Source organism: Artemia franciscana, chromosome 7, assembly GCF_032884065.1.
Source record: "Artemia franciscana chromosome 7, ASM3288406v1, whole genome shotgun sequence".
NCBI lineage: Eukaryota > Metazoa > Arthropoda > Branchiopoda > Anostraca > Artemiidae > Artemia > Artemia franciscana.
The window spans coordinates 19,571,669-19,591,984 of record NC_088869.1 but is presented as its reverse complement, the minus strand read 5'-3'; the positions used below and the strand labels follow the sequence as shown (position 1 = coordinate 19,591,984).

The 20,316-nt window shown below is 36.5% G+C and overlaps 1 protein-coding gene across 3 annotated transcripts in view; it reads right to left on the bottom strand.

Moving 5' to 3' along the window:
- Positions 1-805: 805 nt before the first annotated feature.
- LOC136028948 (uncharacterized) overlaps positions 806-20,316 on the bottom strand; it is a 48,902-nt gene continuing 29,391 nt past the window's right edge. For all 3 annotated transcript variants that reach the window (XM_065706945.1, XM_065706944.1, XM_065706946.1), the window contains 2 exons: positions 4,167-4,215; positions 806-987 (listed from right to left, as the gene is read on the bottom strand). The gene's annotated coding sequence lies outside the window, so the exon portion shown is untranslated. The remainder of the gene's footprint in view (positions 988-4,166; positions 4,216-20,316) is intronic.

The window sequence follows — 20,316 nt, the reverse complement described above, 5'->3', positions numbered from 1 at the left end:
CCTAGAAGTCGAAATACTGGAATTTCTATCCATTGGGTTGCAATTTTGCAAAGTGGTTAGAGAATTACTTACCTACACACCTGAAACAAATTACGCTATAGATATTATATTGCTTAACAACGTTCTTTTTCAGGACAACTGAATCTCAAACTATTATTCGAGAAATGGAGAAATTATTCCTTATGCAATCAATTCCATTTCATGTGCCCACAAAATACTTATGATTCATAAGACAAAACTATGCAAGGATTCTTTCTGGTCTATCATCAAGATAATCTAAGGAATATGATGTGATATTACAATGCAAAGTAGTTTAAATAAATACAAGCAAAGATGACCGTTGATATATTCAAGCCATTGTCTAAACATAAGATAGGAAATCTTCTTGTCATTGAGATCATTCTGCACATGTTGCAAAGCGCCTGTCTATTAATGCTATTAAGCTATACTGTGATATTGCAAAATATAATACCACCGTTTCTATGGACATTTCTGCTTATTTTCAGTCTAGTAACATTCCAAAAGTTCCATAATTGGATCCTCTACTACCCCTTAGATTATTGGTTTTCTGATTGCTTACATGTATATACACATTATTCAATACTATATTTAATAGATTTAATATATCTGTTTCTGTTTGCATTACTCAATATTTATCTTCTTTGTAGAATATCCATAATCCAAGATTATTGTGTTCTTTATTCAGTGTTTATAGGAATTTTAACCGGCATTAAATTATTGATTGTATTTTATGGTTCCTTTATTTTCATACTTTTGGGTATCCAGCCTAAAGATGCAAGTCCTGTTTGAATAATAAATTATTTTATTAGTCACAAATACCTAGAAAATCCAATTGTAGTAAACATTAAGAGCTCATAGATCTCTGGAACAGCTACAGGCTTTAAGAAAACTATCTTCAAGACAAAAGACAAGACGGGGAACAAGTCGACGTTCAACATTCCATAAAAGCTCCAAGCAATGAAATAACTAAAAATAATGACATTAGTTCACATCGACCTCTCCAGCCTGAATTTGAAGTTTTGTTAGAATAATAAATTATTTTATTATGAGATATGCATTTACAAAAAAAAGAAAAGAAACACTATTCGCCATTTGCCTGCAAAGTAAGGTAATAAGCTTGGAAGGGCAAGCGAGGTTATCAACCTCAGCTAATTAAAACGACGTTCATATCACGCTACTCAATTACAAAAGAATCATAACTGATGAAGGAAGAAAGGAAATAAAGAGAAAGAGGAAAAGACCTCCCCCACGCTGCGTTCCCCAGCAACAAGTGTGGTGTCAGTATTTTTTTTTCACACCGCTGCAACAGGCTGTAACACCCCTGCCACACCTTGCTGTAGCTTTGCGCGCCCCAGCAAAATGTATGAAAGGTACTAATTTTTAACTGCGTAAAACTTGCGGATATACAACATTCTTCGCTGTCCCACTATGTGTGCATATAAATAGATTGTAAGGTTTACCGACTCTTAAACATGAAACATATAATTATCCATGGGAAAAATAATCCGTATTTAGATATATACCATATTTTTCTAATGATTGCCCATGAGCTTTATTGATGATGATTGCAAATGCTAATTGAATTGGGAATTGCAATCTTTTAAATTGAAAAGGCAGATCCGTTGGAATCATGGGAATGAGAAGACTATGAATGACGTCATTAAAAGTATATAAGGGGGCGATTCAAAGATAAATTTTAGTATAAATCCTACAGTGACAGAAGACACAGCCGAGGAAGCTGCTCAAAGAGTTAATTCAAAGAGAAATTTTAGTATAAATCCTACAATGGTGGAAGAAACAACCAAGGAAGCGGCTCAAAGAGTTAATGCCAAAAGGCTTGCGGCTAAAAGAGAAATTAAGAAAAGAAAGCGTGTCGAGGAATCACAAGAACAACGTGAAAAGAGGCTTGCGCCTCAAAGAGAAATTACCAAAAAAAATCGTGTCGAAGAATCACAAGAACAACGTGAAAACAGGCTCCCGGCTCAAAGAGATAATACCAAAAAAATCGTGCCGAGGAATCACAAGAACAACTTGAAAACAGGCTTGAGGCTCAAAGAGAAATTACCTAAAAAATCATGCCGAGGAATCACAAGAACAACGTGAAAACAGGCTTGCGGCTCAAAGAGATAATGCCAAAAGAAAGCGTGCCGAGGAATCACAAGAACAACGTGAAAACAAGCTTGCGACTCAAAGAGATAATGTCATAAGAAAGCGAACCGAGGAATCACAAGAGCAACGTGAAAATTTTCGCCTAGCATTCAGGTAAAGCCCAGTCGATTATTATAGCTTTAGTAGATGTGTTCAAATCGGGATTATGTCTAAAATTTGTCCCTATTCCAAGGCCTTGAAATTTAATGGTGCAACAATGGGAATGTGTTGCGCCTCAGGAAAAGTTAAACTTCCTCAACTGGCTGCACCACCAGAGCCATTGAAGACTTTATGACGTTATAGACCGGGACAACGGGATACAAGGTATATAAATGACGACCGGGACAATCAAAGAGAAATTACAGACTGGGACACCGGGACACAAATAACGACAGGGATACAGGGAATATAAATGACGACCGGGACACAGTGACAAAACTACAACAGGGACGCTGAAAGGGCACAGGGGGGATATATAAATGACGACTGGGATACAGGGAATATTTGATTAGCAATCACCATCAACAAATCTTAAGGACAATCATTAGAAAAATGCGGTATAGATATTATAATACGGATTGTTTTCCCATGGAAAATTATATGTTGCATGTTCAAGAGTCGGTAAACCTGACAATCTATTTATTTGCACAGACAATGGGACAGCGAAGAATGTGTCCCACCTGTGAATATAGATAAATATATATATATATATATATATATATATATATATATATATATATATATATATATATATATATATATATATATATATATATATATATATAGTTTTAATGTTGCTCTTTACTTTCATTTAAAAAAAAACTTTTTTTTTTTAATTTTATCTAAAGATGGCCTCATCGGAATTTTTTTGACTTATTGAAAACCTATTCAAAATCAGATATTTCTAATACCGAGTTTTAGCTAACGCTAATTTGAGCCAACATTTTTCATAGGGTCGTATGGAAAATTCTGATTGGCTCCGAGTTAGCGCTAGCTAAACCTTGGAACTAGTAAAATATCATAATAAACTGATCTTGAAGTAGTATATGGTTCGTGATTTGGAACTTTAACCATTTCTGTACTGTATCGAAATCCTACACCTTGATTGTTTCTCCTTCTTCTGTTTATGGAAATCGATTTCCGAGCCGTTTAGTTTTTTAGCTGTTTACTTTTATTTTTACACTACTGCTGATAGCTGCCTTATTCTAAGAGCCAAAAGTGTATATTTGACACATTAAATCAAAATTTTGAGATTGCCATTTTGTTCAACGTCATTAAGAAGTCTGGAAATTATGTCTTTAAGGATGACAACCCCCTCCTAGCTACATCTTTCAGGGTATACAGCCTTGGGGGTATATAAGGTATATATATAGAAAAGGTGATTTTATGAGCTTGGGAGAGGGCTTATTTGATTGGGAATCCAATTTTCTAGTGCTCTTTTTAAGATTCATATTGATCATTTACGCTTTACTAAAATGAAAGTAAGTTTGAAATGTTTTCACCTTTCTTAACATCATAAATGAAAATTATAAAAGCCTTAATGAGTATACTTCAATTTGACTGAAAATCCACGGTCATTTTTTTTTTTTTTCAGTAAAGTACAAATTGTGTTCTGGTCTTGACAAGGCATGGGGATTATCAGCCTCACTCATGTTAATTTTTGTTCGTTTTGAGTTTGACTCGGCTATTTATTGTAATCTCTGTTCATTTCGGATTTAATTTATTTATTGATAGTGATAGTTCTACGTTTGGAAGATTGTTCGACCTTAATTTTCGCTAGGAATAGAAAATCCCAATCTAAGCTGAGCCTGAAACCTTTGTATAACATGGAATCTGACTATGGTATACTCTTTTCTCTTTATATATCTGTCTCTATTTTTCTCACAATCTTTTGCTCTCATCTTTCCTTCTCTCTCTTCCTCTCAATGTATGTCTCTCTCTTGCGTTGTAAATGCAGCACATAAGTGTAACTAATAAAGTAGAGATAATCATAATACCTTCCACTCCAGCAAACGATGCCCATGCTCCAAAGAATATACTGTAAAGCTGAAAGAAAGACATGATTGACTGCAAATACGCTATTTTACTAACATACTACGGAAAAGAAGTTTAATTTGCACATTATAGATTTAAGAAAAAAAAAATCCTTTTCGGTGTCTTCTTATTTTGAAATACTTTCCCCCTAATATTTTCGTAAATTGGAGCCAAAATTCAGAACCAAATAAAAAAGAAAGTTGGAACACTAATTTAATGTGTTTGATTTCCTAAGGGAGCAAGCTGCTGCCCCAAGGTAAGATACCTTTGGATCCCAAATTTAGCAAAATCACTGCCCGACTAAGACCCTAAGGAATACCAGCCACGGTATTGAAGACCTGGATTTAATGAGAACCGGTTCTTAGTTACTGACGACAATTCTGACACAAAGACTACAACGTGTCTGTAATAACGCAAAAAAAAAAAACAAAACAGTATGCTATATTTTAATCAATCTTAGTGTTCAGGTTTTTTTTCAGGTTTGTAATTATAGTAGCGAGAAATACAGAATTACAAAAATACAGAAGGTATTTCAGTAGTAACTTCTAACAGCTATCAGCTTGTTTTGAAAGATTGCGGAATTCTGAGTTAATTGTCATTCTGAGAATAAAATTGAAATACAGAGCCTCAAGAGCAAACACAATTTTCACAAGACTACTACTGCTACTACTACCAACAAGGCAACAACTCACCGCAGCACCAAGCCACCTGAGGCCAACACAGCTATGCACGCTCCTCCTCCATCCCAATTTGTTCAAAGCCCCCCTCTTTACACCCTCCCAAGAAGTTCTATTTCCCTTAAATCTTTCCATATGACTTCCTCCCACTTCAGACAAGGACGACCTGCTTTCTGTTTAGCCCTAGACGGTTGGCTTAAAATGACAATCTTCGGCAATCTGTAATGCTTCCTCCGCAGATGGTGCCCTAACCATCTAAAACTTTCTTTCATTATAGCCCTAGAGAGTTGGATTGAACCATATTTTTCATACAGCCTCCTGTTTGAAATACTATAAGAATAAATACAATAAGAACTAGACCTACGTTGCCTGAGCAACGTGAACTGTTGTGGCAACCTTTCACTGGCTTTGCCGAATAAAGTGTTGCGAGAGCAACACTTTGGTTTTGTTTCTTTGCTATCGGTTAAACGCTGAAGTTGTCAGCCGATCGAAGCTTTTAAAACGTTATGTTCAAAGAAGAACGCGATCAGTAATCACATGATCAACGGCTATTCCTCAGCGTTGAAATAATAACAATAACAAAAGAATATTGAAAGAAGAGACTAAATTGACTTTGCAGCCAGTTGAACTTTATCCTTTTAAATCGTAGACATCGTGACGGATGAAAACTTGGAACAATATCTTATATAATCTAGTTGGTATTATAAAGCTATCCGTAATTTTTTAGGATTAAAATACCAAAGGTGACGCTAATTATTACGAAACTACCTCATTGTTTTACGTTATCGTTTGTATCCGTTGCGTAACCGCTTAATTCTAGGTTACAGTGAGTATGGGTAGGCTACACCAACTAGCAAAAGTTACGTATGAATACAAAGAAAGGAAATAAAAAATGAAAAGAGAAAAAACAAATAGATGAAAAAACGAGGATTTTATCAGCCAGTAGAAAAACATGAAAAACAAGCAGATATTTCGACAAGGACCTCCACCAAGTCGTCCTCAGTGCTAAAAAAAAGAAACAACAGCAAAAGCTCGTGTAGTCCACTTATAAAGGTTAGATTTTGCTGTTGTTTCTCCTTTGTTTCTTTTTTTTCCCTTTCTTTTTCATTTCCTTTCTTTGTTTTCATACGTCATGCATAGCCAGTATGGTCTCAGAACGTATTTACTACTAAAAGTTACGAGCCCTTCTTCACTGAAGATGATTGTGGCCTAACAGACGATTATTATTTACAATTCCCCTGCATGTCTTACCACTGGAACCAAATTGGACTTACCATGATAGTTTACCAGTTTGATAGTTTACCCTTGAAACTATCAAACTGGTATATCTCATGAAGAAATTTTTTTACCAAAAAATGGATGACATACACTTTAATCAGCTCATCAAGAGCTATCGAATGCCGTCGAAAAAAAAAATATATCTGTCTTAGTTCAAAAGTTGATTTTTTGCCGTAGGCCTACTTTTTAGCGTAACCACTTAGAAAGGAGCAAAGGATAAGCTCCAATTTTTTGGATTTTTTTCCACGAAACAATAGAAGACGGAGGTTAAGACTCAGAACACTTTATCCATCATTTAACAAGAGAAGAGAACTGTTTCTTATCTTTTTTATCTTGATACTAAGATTTCTTTTTATGGCACTTGGTATTAACCAAGTGACATATAGCAGTCGCCAATTCTGTCGGTCTGTCTGTCGGTCCCGGTTTTGCTACTTTAGGCACTTCCAGGTAAGCATGGACGATGAAATTTGGCAAGCGTATCAGGGACCGGACCAGATTAAATTAGAAATAGTCGTTTTCCCGATTTTACCATCTGGGGGGGAGTGGGGGTCCGGTTAATTCGCGAAAAATAGAAAAAATGAAGTATTTTTAACTTATCAGCGGGTAATTGGATCTTAATGAAATTTGATGTTTGGAATGATATTGTATCTCAGAGCTTTTTATTTTAAATCCCTACCGGATCTGATGACATTGGGGGGAGTTGGAGGGGGAAAACCTAAAGTCCCGGTTTTGCTACTTTAGGCACTTCCAGGTAAGCTAGGACGATAAAATTTGGCAAGCGTATCAGGGACCGGACCAAATTAAATTGGAAATAGTTATTTTCCCGATTTGACCATCTGGGGGGGGGGGAGTGGGGGCCGGTTAATTCGGAAAAAATAGAAAAAATGAAGTATTTCTAACTTATGAGCGGGTGATTGGATCTTAATGAAATTTGATGTTTGGAATGATATTGTGTCTCAGAGCTCTTATTTTAAATCTCGACTGGGTCTGATGACATTGGGGGAGTTCGAGGGGGGAAGCCTAAAATCTTGGAAAACACTTAGAGTGGAGGGATCGGGATGAAACTTGATGGGAAAAATAAGCGCAAGTCCCAGATACATGATTGACATAATCGGAACTGATTTGCTCTCTTTGGGTTAGTTGGGGGGGGGGAGTAATTCTTAAAAATTAGAAAAATGAGGTATTTTCAACTTACGAACGGGTGATCGGATCTCAATGAAATTTGATGTTTAGAAGGATATCGTGTCTTAGAGCTCTTATTTTAAATCCCGACCGGATCTGGTGATGGGGGCGGGGAATTGGGAGGGGGAAACCTAAAACTTGGAAAACACTTAGAGTAGAGGGATCGGGATGAAACATGGTGGGAAAAATAAAAACAAGTCCTAGATAGATAATTGACATAAACGGAACGGATCCGTTCTCTTCTGGGTAGTTGGGGGTGGGGGGTATTTCTAAAAGAAATTGAGGTATTTTTAACTTACGAACGGGTGATCGGATCTCAATGAAATTTGATATTTAGAAGGATATCGTGGCTCAGAGCTCTTATTTTAAGCCCGACCGGATCTGGTGACATTGGGGGGGGGATTTGGGAGGGAGAAACCTAAAAATTGGAAAACACTTAGAGTGGAGGGATCGGGATGAAACTTGGTGAAAAAAAACACGAGTCCTAGATACATGATTGACATAACCAGAACGGATCCGCTCTCTTTGGGGTAGCTGGGGGGGGGGGCTAATTCTGAAAAATTAGAAAAAATGAGGTATTTTTAACTTACGAACGGGTGATTGGATCTCCATGAAATTTGATTTTTAGAAGGATATCGTGTCTCAAAGCTCTTATTTTAAATCCTGACCGGATCTGGTGACATTGGGGGAAGTTTGGGGTGGGGAAACCTAAAATGATGGGAAACACTTAGATTGGAGGGATTGGGATGAAACTTGGTTGGAAAAATAAGCAGAAGTCTTGCATACGTGATTTACATAATTGGAACAGATCCGCTCAATTGCGGGGGGGGGGGGGGGTAATTCTGAAAAATAAGAAAAATGAAGTATTTTTAACTTACGAACGAGTGATCGGATCTTCATGAAACTTCATATTTAGAAGGACCTCGTAACTCCCGATCCCGACCAGATCTTTTGACATTGTGGGGATTTGGAGGGGGAAATCGTGGAAAAACACTTGGAGTGTAGGAATCGGGATGAAGCTTGGTGGATAGAATAAACAAATGCCCTTGATACGTGATTGACAGAATTGTACTGGATTCACTCTCTTTGGGGGAGTTGGGGGGATGGGTTCAGTGATTTGGCGAGTTCGGTGCTTCTGGACGTGCTAGAGCGATGAAAATTGGTAGGCGTGTCAGGGAGCTGCGCAATTTGACTTGATAAAGTCGTTTTCCCAGATTCGACCATCTGGGGGGCAAAAGGGAGAGGAAAAATTAGAAAAAATTAGGTATTTATAACTTACGAGTGGGTGATTGGATCTTAATGAATTTTGATATTTAGAAGGACTTAGTGACTCAGAGCTCTTATTTGAAATCTTGACTGGCATTAAGCCTCTTAATTTCCTTTTTAAATCAATCTATTGATTCATAAAATTTTGTTAGAGCTCATACCATATGATCTCTTGGCTCTTAGCTTTTCTCGCTTCGTCACAAGTGCCATATGAGCTCTTAGCTCTTGTTTTTTAGGGTGTTCCCTTTTATGAGGGTACCGAAACTGACTCAATCAGTAGAAAAGGAAAATTATGGAAAACTTCCAAATATCTTGTTCCTTTTTTAGGGGGGGGGGTGGAGAAGGATATCAGACCCAAACATTACCGCTAAGGCCTTGGAGCCGACTTTATGTTAATTGAAAATGCAAGTTGGTTTGATGCTATATAATTGCAGTACAAGCCTTTAGTTAAGCGTTTTTTCATGCTGTATGGCGATCGTTGATATACATGATAAGTCTAGCTAAGCCTTTTGTAGAATCTGAGGTCTTGGGATGGTCTCTTCGCAGAATTTCCGGTAAAACTGAAAGCTTTCGGTAAAAATATAGAAAAGCTCTAGTAACATACGGCATCAGAAAACGATGGTAGAATTTTTAAGCAGCATTCAAATTGACCTTGTTTTCTCTGTGCTCGTCGATTTTCTCTTCTAGTTTTAATCAAACAACTTAAAAAGGGTTGTTCTAAGCATAGTTGTAATTTTAAAATTTAAATATGCTACTCTTCTTTTATGAATGTAACTAGGGAGCTCATTGTTCCTAGAATTAGAAATAGGCGCTTTGTTAAGAAAAGGGAGAAAACATTTCAGCCCCCTCATGCAATTGCTGTTTGTTTTCTAGTTCTGATTTGTATAGCCAGCTCTAATGCTGAAACAAAACCCGAATGAAGTTTAAACTAGAAGTGGACATGAATCTGAAAATAGGAAGAGGCCTGAGCAAGGTGTATGTTTGTTTTGTCCAGAAATTGCATTAAATTTGCAATCCACTTAAGCTAGTTCCCCCGTATGCGACAAATGAATGGTACATAGTGCCTCCAGGCTTCGAGGAGTTGATCCTCTAATTACTCCATCGTTGATATAATGTCTATTAGGAAACCAGAAATAGCCACTATAGTCTCTATAGTGGGTTTGAATGCCAAATGTGTTAAGCACAATTGTTCTGTATATTATGAAGTAAGAATTATTTTCTAACTTCACATTTTCTAAATACTTCCCCTTCCCCTTCAATGTGCAAATATACAGCCCAGATGATATATTTTCCATCTATTCTGTTACTTCTCTGTCCTGTCTCACGCTAAGCTGAAAGAAAATAACCAAAAAAATCGGTTCTATATTGCGTCAATGATTGAACAAGTTGAGCAGTAGGGGCTATATCATAGACGTACCTGACATTATTTGATAATTGTGGAAACGGGTGTCTGAAAAGTGGCTGGTTAGCCTGCGTTTTATCTTAAGATTAAATTAAAAAAACAAGTTCTTTTAAACGAAAGTAAGGAGCGACATTAAAACTTAAAACGAACAGAAATTACTCCGTATATGAAAGGGGCTTTTCTTCCTCAACGCCTCCCTCTGTACGCTAAAGTTTGACTCTTTCTCTTAGCTCTACTTTTTTTAAAATGAAAAAACTTTAGCGTAAAGAGCGGGGCGTTGAGGAAGAAAAGCCCCTTTCATATACGGAGTAATTTCTTTTCGTTTTAAGTTTTAATGTCGCTCCTTACTTTCATTTAAAAAACTTATTTTTTTTATTTAAATTCTGGACGTTTTTTAATTCATGCATGTTTTGATCTTGGCTTCCTCACATAAATAATTAAAACGAAATTTACATATTAATTTTCTTTTTGGCTAAATGGCTTTCTCATAGTTTTAATCGGAAGATTTTGAGAAAAAAGCAGAGAGGGAGGAATCCTAGCTGCCCTCTAATTTTTTGATTACTTAAAAAGGCAACTAGAACTTTTAATTGTTTTACGAACATTTTCATTTGTAAAAAATATACGGAAAAAGAGATTGAAGAAATGAAATTTAAATACCATGACCATAGTTTAACGCTATTGGGAGACTTTAACGCGTACACCAGCGTGAAAGAAGAAGTAGTGGATACAGTGATTTGTGAGGAAGTGGTTCCAGCTCCTAAGGCTTACGGGATTACAAGAAGTAACATGGATGAAGGTAGGAAGTTGAATATTTGGGGTAAAAGGCTTTTGGATCTTTGTAGAGAAAATGGGCTAGTTATAGGGAATGGGAGGTTTGGGAATGATAAGGGTAAGGTGGACTTTACGTGTTTTACGGGTGCGAAAGGGAGTGTTATTTATTATGTACTGGTGGACGTTTCCCTCGCGATGGATGTTAGAAATGTAGAAGTTCTCCCCTTTGTAGGTTCAAATCATTTCCCAGTTTTAATAGAAATCTTGCAAAATTTTCCGACGAATGCTCTACAAACACAGCATAGAGGAAATTTCCAGAGAAAAGAAATTTTAAAAAGAGAAATGTCGAAATCCGAAATACACAAAATAGAAGAAAAATTACTTGATAAGAAGGTTCAAGAGGAACTGAAGGTCTTGAAAGAAGGTAAATTACCAGTCGATCAGATGATCGACGGGCTAAACGGAATTATTCATGAAATAACGCCTAAAGTGTCCCCTAAGAGCGAACGAAAGGAATTTTTTGATGATGAATGTTTAGTAAGGAAAAAAGAATTGATGCAATTAGTAGAAAAAGTGAAGGCCCTCAAAGAGAGTCCCCTAAAAGTGACAGTAGTTCTCCAGATGAAAGCTATCCGGCAAATTATAAACAGTTATTGAAACAGAAAAAAAGAGAAGCGGAAATAAGGGATATAAAACTATTATCGGAGAGTTTTAAAATGAATGACATGAAAGTATTTTGGAGGAAAATTCAAAACCCTAAGAAAAGAAAATCTACCCAACAAAAATGACCAGAACCAGAAACATGGCCACAATATTTTGAAATAGGAAACGATACAGCACCTCTTGGAGTGCTAAACTCTATCCCGACGGAGGGAACTTGTTTTCCGCTCCAAGAGCATGACTACAGTTTGCTGGAGGAAACAAAGGAGGAGGAAATAAAAAACATTTTGAAGAATCAGAAAGGGGGCACAGCGCCGGGGCTGGATGGAATCCCTATTATGGTTTATAAGAAGTTCGCACTGTCATTCATTCCCATAATGGTCCTCATCTTCAATGCAAATCTTAGCACATGTAAATGGCCCGAAGCATGGAAGACGTCAGTAATTTTGCCGCTTTTCAAAAAGGGAAATGTGGAGGAACACTCCAATGAGTAAAATATTTGGGAAAATTATTGATGTTAGACTGTCAAAATGGCTTGAAGTGTACAAAAAAATTAAAGAAGAGCAAGGAGGCTTCCGGGCCGGATACAATACAGCGGACAGAATATTTGTACTGCATGCCCTCTCTGAAAAATATGGAAAAGGAAAAAATAAATTTTACGTGGCTTTTTTAGACCTCCAAAAAGCTTTCGATAGCGTGGATAGGGAATTACTGATAATGGAATAAATTAAAATTGGACTACCAGGTCATTTTGCACAGCTGGTAGCTAATATGTATGGAAGTACAAAAGCAGTCGTTAGAGTGTTTGGAAAAGGAGATTCAAGGATATTTGAACAGACAAGAGGTGTTAAACAAGGAAGGGCCCTATCACCTCGGCTATTCGGAATATTCGTAAACGACATTATAGAATTCTTGGAGAAAAGATGGGCCCCAACCGTTAAGCTCGGCAACAGAACGATTTCGGCTCTGCTGTTCGCCGACGACATGGCATTAGTAGCGAAAACAGCTCGTGAACTACAAATTTTAATTGACCTGATGGCAGAATACCTTGAATCGAAGAAATTACGTCTAAACCTCGGGAAGACGGAGATAATGATCTTCAATAAAGGAGGAAGAAGGAATTTGGTCGAGAACGAGAAATTTCGGTTCAAAGAACAAGAGATTAAGGTAGTGGAAAAGGCGAAATATTTGGGATTTACCCTGACACCTAACTGCAGTTGGAAGGAACATGTGAGCGAAATGTCAATGCGAGGGAAAACAGCAGTGGGTTCAATATTACGTAATGACCTAGTGAAAAAGTCGAAGTCATTAAAAATGTTTAAGCAAATATTTGATTCTAAAATTAAACCGGCAATCCATTACGGAGCCGAGCTATGGGGCCTGGAGGCCGCGGAGAAGCTAGAATCAGTCCAGTTTAGATACTACAAAAGACTCTTTGGGCTGCACCAGACAACACATAACCAGCTAATCAAAGGAGACTTCAGCATCTTCTCACTGAAATTGCACCGGCTTTATCAAGTACTTAAGTTTTGGCTGATATTAACCCAACTTCCTGAGGACCGATTGGCTAAACAAGCTTATAATGATTTGCTTCGAATTAATAGGAAAACTACTTGGACTCAACAAATCAACAAATCTCTTGACAAACTAGGCTTGTCTTATTTGTGGATGGAAGGAAACGGACCCGGAAACACACAATGCCTTCCAGAAATTATGCTGAGATTGAAAGACCAAGAGATACAAGAGTGGGGTTGTTTAGTACGTTCGTCGGAAAAACTGAAGGAATATAGTAAAGTAAAAGAAATTTTTGGGGAAGAATATTATTTTAAGGTAAATTTACCTTTTAGATATTTAAAATCATGGATCCAGTTGAGGGGAAATTGCCTTCCAGTACATAGGGGGACAGAAATTCAAAAAAAAATAAGGGTACAAATGGTAAGTGTGGGTATTGCGGAAAAGAGGATAATAATTTAGCCCATTTCCTCATGGAGTGCCAGGAGCTTGAAAGTCTTAGGGATGAAATTTGGGGGGACCATCGGTTGCTGCTGCTTTCTGATATCCTGAGGTCTTCGATGCCTGGAACCATATGCAAAATGGCACGATATGTGGAAAAGGCGGGAGAGGATCAGTCGAGCCCGAGTGAATGAAAATAAGTATTGTTTTATATTGAGTGTGTATTCTGTGCAGTGTTGTATTATTAAATCATGTTGTGTATGGCCGTAGGGCTCAAATAAAATTTCTTTCTTTCTTTCTTTCTTTCTTACGTAACGAACTTCTATATTCGTATATTTTTATTGCGTATATGTGGGAGTTCACCCCTCGTCGATACCTCGCTCTTAACACTAAAGCTTAAATCCTGTCCCAATTTCTTAAGAATGGCCCTTGAATCACAAAGGCCGTAGAATAATTAGTTGAAATTACTAAAAATACTTTCGCGTAAAGAGCGAGGTATTACGAGGAGGTAAACCCCTCATATGCGCAATAATTTTTCCTCGTTTTAAGTTTTAATGCTGCTCCTCACTTTCAGTAGAAAAAACTTCTCATATTTATTTTTTCCTTGTTTTTTTAAATAATGCAAAAAAATACTGCGCCCCCTTCATTGAAAGTCTCTTCCCCATGAGAAGTTTTTCCAGGGGAAGATCCTCCTGCATAACCCCACCTCAACTCTCCCTCCCAAACCAAAAAAAAATTCCCCTGAAAAGTCCGTACACTTCCCAGTAACCATTACTATATGTAAACACAGGTCAAAGTTTGTAACTTGCAACCCCTCCCAGGGAGACTGCGGGGTGGTAAGTCGTCCCCAAAGACATATTTATTAGGTTTTTTGACTATGGTGAATAAAATGGCTATCTCAGAATTTTTATCCGGTGACTTTTGGGAAAACATGAGCGTGGGAGGGGGCCTAGGTGCCCTCCAATTTTTTTGGTCACTTAAAAAGGGCACTAGAACTTTTAATTTTCGTTAGAATGAGCCCTCTTGCGACATTCTAGGACGACTGGGTCGATACGATCACCCCTGGGAAAAAAAAACAAAAAAACAAATAAACACGCATCCATGATTTATCTTCTGGCAAAAAATGCGAAATTCCACATTTTTGTTGATAGGAGTTTGAAACTTCTACAATAAGGTTCTCTGATATGCTGAATCTGATGGTGTGATTTTCGTTAATATTGTATGACTGTTAGGGGATGGTTTCTAAAATGAGGCAAAGTTTCTCAGGCTCGTAACTTTTGATAGGTTTCCATTTTTTAGATTCCATTTTTTAGAGTTTTGGTTACTATTGAGCCGGGTCGCTCCTTACTGCAGTTCGTTACCACGAACTGTTTGACAGGCTCATTGGATGCTCAAAGTTCAAGTATTTATTCTCTAAATCAATATAGAAATAATATAGGTTTGCTTCTACACAGCAATTCAGCCTACAACAGTATGAACAACTGACGTGAAAAACTACTATAGGTAGATATTAGGCTTGACTACTGATAGTAGATATTTTATAGTGATAGTAGATATTAGGCTTGACTAGCAGTAGGCGGAAATCTGTATTTTCGTTGCGTAAGAAACTCGTGGTCAGTGGAATCACTGACGGCCGTACATTAAGTATGCTATTGCCTATATTTCACCTTCCTTAAAAGGATATTCATATCTATATATTCAGTCTGTTTAAACCTGAAGGGGGTTCAGAACCCAAAGTGATCGGAATTGCTGCGATCCTTCGGACCCATGTTACGGATCTTCTTTCCTTTCTTCTTGTGTGACTGCCATTGTTATTAAAGTTTTTTTTTGTATAATTTGCTGTCCTGATCACACCAAACGTGACGGATATGATGTAATTTCACATGGTGTAAATAACACCTCGTCTTTTCGAAATTTTAATTTTTGTAATTTTCCATAGATAATTTCGTAATTTTAAGCAAATATAACTGGTAAAGGTTTTGAAAAAAATGTTTTATCTACGAAAAAACTTTAAAATTCCAGCAAGCACCGGGTAGTGACCCTTCTCATTAATATGCATGTAAAACCCCATCAGGTTGAATTTGAGTTAAAAGGTTCTGGATTATTTTTTGTCCGATCATAATTTCCATCGCATATGTTCAATGATGTAAATACGCCTTTGCAAATAAAACCAATAGTTAAGAAATCACAAGACAAATTTAATCAATTTGTAGACTCATCGAAAAAAACAAACTGGCATATGCCCTTTCGTTTTGGGACAGCATTATTATTACTGCTATTACCAGCGGTGAATGTTCTATGATGCCAGTTCTTTTTTGTATAATCTGAATTCCCTTACTCCTCTTAAGCTTGACTGTCTATATATCATCGATATTCTTTTATAAGGGAAGGGGATGGGTCGTTCAAGTGGTTGTTACCTGTTTCCTTTTCGAATCAGGTTACATTATGTGAATCAGATTGATAGGAAATTTCTTCGTATTGTCTCATCCCCTCGCAATACCTTTAATTTGGAAATTCCAATGTTGATAGTAAAGTGAAAAAAAAAAATAGCTCAAAGTATCAGTAAATCAAACAGTTCGTAGTAACAAACTGTAGAAAGGAGCGACCCGGCTCAATAGTAACCAAACTCTAAAAAATGGAATTTTGATACCAATAGTTACATCAAAAGAATTATATTTTAATGCTGATTTTAAATATGTAAGCTTCATCAAGATTAGTCTTACCCATCAAAAGTTACGAGCCTGAGAAAATTTGCCTCATTTTAGAAAATAGGGGAAAACACCCGCCAAAAGTCATACGATCTTAACAAAATCACACCATCAGATTCAGCGTATCAGAGAACCCTATTGTAAAAGTTTCAAGCTCCTATCTACAAATTTGTGGAATTTCGCATTTTTTGCCAGAAGACAAATCATGGATGCGTGTTTATTTGTTGTTGTTTTTTATTCCAGGGGTTATCTTATCGACTGAGTGGCCCTAGAATGTCGCAAAAGGGCTCATTCTAACGGAAATTAAAATTTCTAGTGCCCTTTTTAAGTTACCAAAAAAATTGGAGGATACCTAGGCCACCTCCCACACTCATTTTCTTCCCAAAGTCACCGGATCAAAATTCTGAGATAGCCATTTTATTCACCATAGTCGAAAAACCAAATAACTATGTCTTTCGGGACGAATCACTCCCCCGCAGTCCCCGTGGGAGGGGCTGCAAGTTACAAGCTTTGACCTGTGTTTACATATAACAATGGTTACTGGGAAGTGTACAGACGTTTTCAGGGGTATTTTTTTGGTTTGGGAAGGAGAGTTGAGTTGAGGGGTTGCGTGGGAGGATCTTTCCATGGAGGAACTTCTCATGGAGGAAGGCACTTTCAATGGAGGGGGCGCAGGATTTCCTAGCATTATTTAAAAAACAATTAAAAAATAAATATGAAAAGTTTTTTCTACTGAGAGTGAGGAGCAGCATTAAAACTGAAAACGGACAGACATTATAACGCATATGAGGGGTTTACCTCCTCATAATACCTCGCTCTTTACGCTAAAGTATTTTTAGTAATTACAACTACTTATTCTACGGCCTTTGTGATTCAGGGGTCATTCTTAAGGAACTGGGACAAAATTTAAGCTTTAGTGTAAAGAGCGAGGTATCGACAAGGGGTGAGCCCCCTCATATACGCAATAAAAATATATGAATACAGAAGTTCGCTATGTAAGTTAATTCGTAAGTTACGTATATTTTTTACTTATGAAAACGTTCGTAAAAAATTTAAAATTATAGTTGCCTTTTTAAGTAATTAAATAATTGGAGGGTAACTAGGCCTCCTCCCTCGTTTCTTTTTTCTCAAAATCTTCCGATTAAAACAATGAAAAAGTCATTTAGCCAAAACAAATTAATACGTAAATTTTGTTTTAATTATTTATGTGCGGAGAGCCAAGATCAAAACATGCATTAATTCAAAAACGTTCAGAAATTAAACAAAAAAAAAGTTTTTTTAAAATGAAAGTAAGGAGCGACATTAAAACTTAAAACGAACAGAAATTACTCTGTATATGAAAGGGGCGTTTCCTCCTCAACGCCCCGCTCTTTACGCTAAAGTTTGACTCTTTCTCTTAACTCTACTTTTTCAAACAGTAAATAACTTTAGCGTAAAGAGCGGGGCGTTGAGGAGGAAAAGCCTCTTTCATATACGGAGTAATTTCTGTTCGTTTTAAGTTTTAATGTCGCTCCTGACTTTCATTTAAAAAAAACTTGTTTTTTTGGTTTAATCTAGAAGTATAAGTGATTCAAATTGATACTCCAGAATTTCCAAATGAAAAGGGAATGAAAGAGTCCAGATACTCCAGAATGAAAGGGAATAAAAGAGCAGTATGCGACAAATGAATCGTAATGCACAGTGTTTCCAGGCTTCGAGGAGTTGATCCTAACTTAATTACTCCAGCGTTGGTGTAAGTCTCTAATAGGAATCAGTGAATCTAGAAGTATAAGTGATTCCAATTGGTACTTTAGAATTTCCTAATGAAAAGGGAATGAAAGAGTCGAACTTCCATCGATTTGAATACTGAAAAAAAAAGGAAAGGAATACTAAGGTAGACAGTCATGTTAGTTGATGCCGAAGGGCCAGAAAAAAGAAACAAAGCTTAAAAATATTTACTCAAAAAAGCAATAAATTAGACACCGAATAAAATTCAAAGTCAGAAGAAATCAATACTAAAAAAGATGTGCTGAAATATCAGCCTTAAAAATAATTAAATTAAAAAAAAATAGTTTTTTCAACTGAAAGTAAGGAGCGACATTAAAACTTAAAACGAAAAGAAATTATTGAAACGGGTTTTCCCCTCCGCAATCCCTTGATCTTTACGCTAAAGTTTTTAATTGTTTTAAAAATTAGAATTGTGGCAAAGAGTCAAACTTTAGCGGAAAATGTGAGGGATTGCGGAGGGGAAAACGCATTTCATATACGGAGTAATTTCTGTTCGTTTTAAGTTTTAATGTTGCTCCTTACTTTCAGTTAAAAAAACTATTTTTTTTTAAATTTAATTTCTGAACGTTTTTGAATTAATGCATGTTTGATTTTGGCTCTCCGCACATAAATTATTAAAATGAAATTCGCATACTAATTCTCTTTTTGGCTAAATGGCTTTTGAGAAATAAGGAGTGGGGAAGGAGGCGTAGCTGCCCTCCAATTTTTCGGTTACTTAAAAAGGCAACTAGAACTTTTAATTTTTGACGAACGTATTTATTAGTAAAAAATATACGTAACTTAAGAATTAACTTACGTAAATAACTTTGTATTCTTATATTTTTATTATTATATGAGGTGGTTTTCCCCCTCGTTAATACCTCGCTCTTTATACTAAATTTGAAGTTTTGTCCCAATTCTTTAGGAATGACCCCTGAATCGGAAAGGCCGTAGAATTAGTAGTTGAAATTACTAGAAATACTTTAGCATAAAGTGCGATATATTTATCTCCTCCTAAATACCTCGCTCTTTATGCTAAAATATTTTTAGAGCCCCTCATATGCTTAATAATCTCTGTTCGTTTTAAGTTTTAATGCTACTCCTTACTTTCAATTGAAAAAAACTTTTTCATGTTTATTTTTTCATTGTTTTTTTTATAGTAATGCTAGAAAATCCTGCGCCCTTTTCATTGAATTTCTCTTCCCCCATGACATATTCCTCCAAGGAAAGATACTCCCACATAGCTCCCTCCCCTCAACATAACCCCCCAAACCATAAGAATCCCCCTGAAAACGTCTGTACACTTCCCAATAACCATTACTATATGTAAACACTGGTCAAAGTTTGTAACTTGCAGCCCATCCCTCAGGGACTGTGGGGGAGTAAGTCATCACCAAAGACATATTTATTATGGTTTTCGACTATGTGGAACAAAATGGCTATCTCAAAATTTTGATTTGTTGACTTTTGGAAAAAATGAGCATGGAAGGGGGCCTAGGTGCCCTCCAATTTTTTGGTCACTTAAAAAGGGCACTAGAACTTTTCATTTTCATTAGAATGAGCCCTCTTGCGACATGCTAGGACCATTTGGTCGATACGATGACCCCTGGGAATAAAACAACAAATAAACACGCACCCGTGATCTGTATTCTGGCAAAAAATACGAAATTCCACAATTTTGTATATAGGAGCTGAAATTTTGCTAAATGGTTTTCTTATACGCTGAATGCGATGGTGTGATTTTCGTTAAGATTCCATGACTTTTAGAGGGTTTTCCTGCTATTTTCCAAAATAAGGTAAATTTTCTCAGGCTCGTAACTTTTGATGACAAAGATTAAATTTGATGAAACTTATATATTTAAAATCAGCATGAAAGTCCGATTCTTTTGATTTATCTTTTAGCTTCAAAATTCCGATTTTTAGAGTTTCGTTTACTATTGAGCCGGGTCGCTCCTTACTGCAGTTCGTTACCACGAACTGTTTGATTTTTTGAGAAAAAATCTATGACTTTTTTCTGAAAAAAAATATACTGATGTTTTTCTAGGCGGTGATTGTTCTATGATACCAGTTGTTATTTTGTATAATCTGAATTCCCGAACTCTTCTTATGCTTTACTGTATATACATCATCGATATTCTTTTATAAGGGAAGGGGCTGGGTAGTTCAAGATGCCGTAAGTGATTCCAATTGGTACTTTAGAATTTCCAAATGAAAAGAGAATGAAAGAGTCGATCTTCCATCGACTTGAATAGTGGAAAAAAGGAATGGAATACTAAGATAGACAGTCATGTTAATTGATGCCGAAGGGCCAGAAAAAAAAGCTTAAAAATATTTACTCAAAGAAGCAATAAACTAGACAAGGAATAAAATCCAAACCCGGAAGATATAAATACTAAAAAAGATGTGCGGAAATATCAGGCTTAGAAATCATTTTTTGAGAAACAATCTATTATTTTTTCTTTTTTTTGAG